The following is a 6,309-nucleotide window of genomic DNA, read 5'->3' on the forward strand; positions in this document are numbered from 1 at the left end:
ATACTATGAATATGTACTATTGAAGAAAATCGTCACTCTACAATGTTATTGAATAACCCTCGTCAATATCGTTCTTCCGTTCTTTTTTGATTCTCATACATGAACAATAAAACAATCTGTCAATATTGAAAAATAAAAAAAACACGATTTTCCCACTATAATACCCTAAAAATCGAGTTTATAATTAAAATTTGAGAAATTAAGTATTCAAAACAACAACCCGTTAATTAAGTTCTAAGAGAAATTCGTTGTATAAAATCGGTTTCTTATATAAAAAAAAAGAATGTAATACTATGGAATAATATAATAGTGTTGTTATTTCATCCAGATCGTGAAAAATGAACAATTATCCAGTCAACAATCGGTTCCGCATCGCACGTGTAAACAGGTCCCGTATATCGCTCCGATTGAACACGTGTATCGGTTATTATCGGCACACGATACGATCGCCAAGATGAAAAGCTGATAATTCAATTATTTTTAATTTAATTTGAATTTCTTGATGACTATTATGGCATAATTATGGAATAAGTATATAAGACGCAAAACAATTCCGGAGATTCCATTCAAGATTTCTAGTTCGTTTAGCAATATCCTTGAAATGAAAATGGACATCGCTAACAGAATTGGGAAATCCGTGTCAAAAGCTTTCCATAAAAATCAAAAACAACACAAAATACATACAAATGGAAATGACGCGCGTCTAGGTCAGAAAGCTAAGAATTTGTTTTTCTGAAGACATTTCTGATAAATGCTTTGAAAAGAGAGAAATCCAAAGAAAAGAGCCTCGGTGTTGATAATAGCTTACCAGGTAAGCGTTATGGCGGCCAGAAAACGTATACAATTGAGCGGGAAATGGTGGCAAATGAATCAAATTCGAACAAACAAAATGGCAGCGAAAAATCAGCAACAAGAATCAATGACCTCAATAACAAAAGTAGAATATCTGCCGACCGAATGGAGACGCCTAAACGCTCCATCAGAACAAACTGTCGGCGTCGGATATGCTCTGAACTAGACACATTTCAAGACAGACCCAAAAGCGTCGGCTTGAACCAGACACATTTCAAGAGAGACCCAAATTACGTCGTAGCCGACGTGCCGACGAAATAATCGTTGTCGATGAGAGCAGCCATTGAAGAAGTTGTCGACGTGCGCGTCGGAGAAGTTGTTGTATGGCGACGAACCATGAAGTTACTCTAGAGACATCATTGTCCGAAATCAAACGAATCTTGGACTCAAAGCGAAGACGAGACGTGACAAATGAAAGGTTGCCGAGCGCGTTCACAAAGCTGCAGAAGGTACGATTCCTTCGGCATGTCCGACAGACGTCGACGGCCCTTGCACGCTGACGACATTGAATTCTGGGAGCTGGAAAATGACGTGCGTCATGGATTCAATTTCAGCAGAACGACACGCGTTGAAAGGGGACTTTCCGACGGACGTAGATGTGTTATTGACGTTTTAAATCGCGGGTATATCGACGCTGACAAATCGAAATCACGTCAACACGACAACGCCCTGTTTTACGTTAACATTGACGCGTTTACTAGCAAAGATTCAAAATGAGACTGACGTAAAAAAAGTGGGGAAAAACAATTTTGAAGATATCGAGTATTGGTCGAGTTTTCTTTGGGCCGACGGGAAAACGATTACAACTTGCTACCCTGGCGGCGACGGAAGAATCAACGTCGGGCACCTGTGCGAGTTTTCTGAGGTCACGTTTAACAGGGCGTACGTCGATACGTCGTCGGAAAGTGACGTCAGCAGCTACATTGACATTTAGCAAGTTTCTTACGTATAATTTGCACAGAATTACAGTTATTTTTTAACACGCCGTGTTTGTTAATTACATATTGATTGTTCTTATTCTAACAAAGCTTTATAATTTAAGATTTTATTTAAACAAATTAATACTCACAAACGTTGTTGTTTTTCTTTTTTTTATTAAGAAAGTGTTTATTAATATTCAAAAATGGTTTCTTAATGTAATTGCCATTATTATTATTATTATTATTATTATTATTATTATATATATTTTCTGTCAACAGCTACAGTCAATACGAGTTCCAAATCACTTAGTCGACTCATCTGCTTCTGAACACACGTCTTACCGATATAACAGTCCAAGTTGCAGCGGTTTGGTCAATGGTGGTTCCCTTCAAGCAAACTCTGGTGATACATCAAGACACAATCGATGATACGCTGTTGCTGCTGTTGTAGAAGCGGATATTTAACATTTATATTATCCACACGAACTCCTCTAAAGTATGATTTAAATAACTTCTTATAAAGCCGTTTGAAGAACGGGTCTTATTACGGGAAACACCCCTGGAGGGCGAGTCAGTGAGTGTGTGTGTGGGGGGGGGGGGCCGTTGGATGTTGGTTTGATATAATGGGATTTAGGCCGACGGCATGGTTTAGCGATTAGGTCAATTTTAATTTTATTAAACACTATAGGGAAATTAAATAGTAATATTAAATATCAAAAATGCGTGAATACATACCTGAATTCAAGGCACGTCGAAGAATTATTATTGGTCAGTCGTTTAAACCAGTATATTGTGTGTTAATTATAACTTTTCACCCGATTTCGCATAAAGCTTGCAAAACTTGACCTCCCACTGGCCTTTATGAACCTATTTATTGCAAAAGCGTTACGATCATCATTTTATGTGTTTCACTTCTTTATATTGGAATCCGGTCACATACATACAAATATTCCTCTATAATACTGGTATTAAAGACAAATGCCCATGCATCGACTAATATTCACAAAACCATTGTGTTCGCAGCTTTCGTGATTTCTATGACTCAGCTGTAGTAGTTCCAAAAAGATCATACACCATTTTGAGAACCGCTTGTAAAACATCTCGTCTGGTATTTGAAAAATGATTTTTTGTCTAATAAATTCAACAAATAACGAAATGAAAAACATTCTGATCGTTTCTGAGCAGACGTTTGTACATTTGTTATTAAAAAACTACGTTATGTTAACACCGAATGTCGTCCTACAAGAAAACAGATAGAGCGCGAAATTTTTACTCATAGCGTTTACGAGTCTCAGTTCACTATTTGCGAGCTATACAATTATTTTGCGGAAGTAATTCACTTCTACATGATAAAAAAATACTTCAAACATCGGGGTTATGGAATAGGTGTTGTATTCGGACCAATAAGACATGTAACGACAGTCCTGGCATACCTAATTGCAGTTAATAGGTACGTTGTAATATATACGTCGTCTAGCCCATCCTTCCAATGTTTGTGAACGCCAATTTTGTACTTAGAAATAAATGAATCAATACAGAACGTGTTGAGTAGAATTGGAAGATAGATATTCGTAACGTTATGTATCAAAGTATGACATTAAAGATGTGCCTTTAACAAACGTTGTCTACTTGCAATATTATCCCCAATGGATTTCTGTTGCTGTTGATATGAACAATAGAATGTACACGCTGTCTACTTTTTAGCCCATCCTCCAATGGATATCCGTTACTGTTAATATGAACAGTCGAATGTACACGTTGTCTACGTTTTAGCCCATCCCCCAATGGATTTCCGTTACTGTTAATATGAACAGTCGAATGTACACGTTGTCTACTTTTTAGCCCATCACCCAATTGATTTCTATTGCTGGTAATGTGATCTGTCTATCGTAAACGTGGTCTACTTTTTAGCCGATCCCCAATGTTTGTGAACGCCCCCTTTCACACACGTTGTCATCTTTTTAGCCCATCCTCAATGTTTGTGAACGCCCCCTTTCACACACGTTGTCTACTTTTTAGCTCATCCCCAATGCTTGTGAACGCCCCCTTTCAACCACGTTGTCATCTTTTTAGCCCATCCCCCAATGTTTGTGAGCGCCCCCTTTCACACACGTTGTCTACGTTTTAGCTCATCCCCAATGCTTTTGAACGTCCCCTTTCACACACGTTGTCTACTTTTTAACCCGGCCCCCAATGTTTGTGAACGTCCCCTTTACACACGTTGTCTACTTTTTAACCCATCCCCAAATGTTTGTGAACGCCCACTTTCACACACGTTGTCTACATTTTAGCTTATCCCCATATGTTTGTGACCGCCCCCTACAAGACGACCATCTTCACGCACGATATAGGCAAGGCCTTCTACACGGCGACCGTCCTTAACATTGATGGCGGGGACGTCCGTACGATATCCATGTTCGCAACGACGGGGTTCACCTTCACATTTGACGCAACAGCAATTACTGGCATTTTTTGTTCATTTGAGCCTTGCTCTATAAAAATAGAGTTTAATGAATGTGCGTAAAGTATCGTCCCAGGCTAATCTGGGACGACACTTTCCGCTTTTAATGTATTTTTCGTTTAAAGGAAGACTCTTCTTTAGGCGAATCCAGTTTAGGCGGAAAGTGACGTCCCTAATTAGCCTGTGTGGACTGCAAGGCTAACCTATAGCGACACTTTACGCACATGCATTAAACCGCCTTTTTCTAGAGCGAGGCTCATTTCATATATTAGTTGTCGCCATTGATGTTTTTTTGTATACATTGCACCAAAAATGAAACAGAACGGCAAGGCTAACGGACAAACAGTTAGCATTAAAGTGACTTGTCAACAGATGTTCGTGATGTTTTTTAATATCATAAAATTACTTCGCTGTGTCCTATTTTGAATAGTTTTAAGTAATTTTTATAAAAGGGAAAAAATGAACATTTTCCGGCCCTGGGGATTAAACACAGAACCTCTAGAAGCAAAGGCCCACTCACATTCAGGTTTTAAAACTTTCACCTAGTTCAAACCGTATTTCGGTAATACACGTTATTTGCTAAATTTTAGATGAAAAGCTTTACAGACGCTTTGCAATTTATTACGATTTCTATTGATAAGTATCCATGAACGAACATTTTTTTTTTTTTAGTCAGGGTGTTTGTTTGCTAATTTGAATACAATTCATACATTCTTTTTTTAATAGATGGCAATTTGTTTTGGATATTGTCATGAAGCCAAAGAGTAAAAAAGTTCTTTTGTAGTTGACAAAAATATCAACATAATAGTAGTTACATGAAGCCGTACTTTACACCGAAGTTATCATGGACAATGACGAAGGAGACGCTAGCAAAACAAGCCATGAAAGCTTTAGGAAGCATATATAAGTACCAGAAACATTTTGGATATTTTAGCCCAAAACAAGCGTTCATACTTTTTGACGCTATGATCACGCCGATTCTGTGCTACTCAGCCGAAATATGGGGCTTCCAGTATGCAGAGTGTATTGAACGTGTGCACATCAACCACTGTAAACGGCTTTGTGGTTTGAACAAACATGTGTAAAATGTCTTTGCTTTGTCTGAATGTGGACGGCTGCCTTTGTATGTGACATACACGGGTAAACTCATAGCATACTGGGTCAGGATTCTTCAGATGCCAACAAACAGATACCCGAGACAAATGTACATGCTTCTTCGAAACCTCGACTCATCAGGCAAAACCAATTGGGCTACACATGTGAAAAGAGTACTTTTCGAGAATGGCTTTGGCTATATTTGGTTAGCAAACGAAGTCGGAAATGCTAAAATGTTCATGTTCTTTTTCAAAAAAAGGCTTAAAGATTGTGCTATGCAAAATCTCCAAGCTCAAATGGATAGTTCTCATAAGGCGAAATAGTATCGGGAATACAAAACATAACTTAATGTTGAACGATATCTGTCAATTGAGTTGCCTTACGCATTAAAAAGATGTCTTTCAAATTTCCGATGTTCCGGACACGATCTCATGATTGAGAAAGGCCGACACTTGAACATACCGCATAATCATAGATATTGTAAAGTTTGCCTAATGCGAAATGTCTATATTGTAGAGGATGAGTACCATATGGTTATGCAGTGCCCATTGTATAACACACTTAGACACGATTTGTTTATTCCACATTGGCTGAATCAAATAGAAACTGTTCGTTTATTCAATATGCTTATGGCCGATGAAAATGACAAGCACATATTTTTGATAGCCAAATTTTTGTCTGAATGTAATAAAGTGCGAAGACAATTCAATATCACACAGCATTTATAACGTTTGGATTAGATGTCCAAAATGTAAATTCCATTAATTTAGACTGCCATAAAATATACACATATATATTTATGTGCCTGCTAATATGTAATAATTACGTAATTATCATGCAAACTAGCTTTTATTTTAATACTGCATGCTTGTATTAAATTGTTCATTCATATTTGATAATGAATAATGATTCTTAGATTACTTTAGACGTATGTTACTATTGTGCATGCTAACTTGTCATAGGTATATCATTATTAGGTAA

The sequence above is a fragment of the Dreissena polymorpha genome, chromosome 7 (assembly GCF_020536995.1).
Source record: "Dreissena polymorpha isolate Duluth1 chromosome 7, UMN_Dpol_1.0, whole genome shotgun sequence".
Classification (NCBI taxonomy): Eukaryota; Metazoa; Mollusca; class Bivalvia; order Myida; family Dreissenidae; genus Dreissena; species Dreissena polymorpha.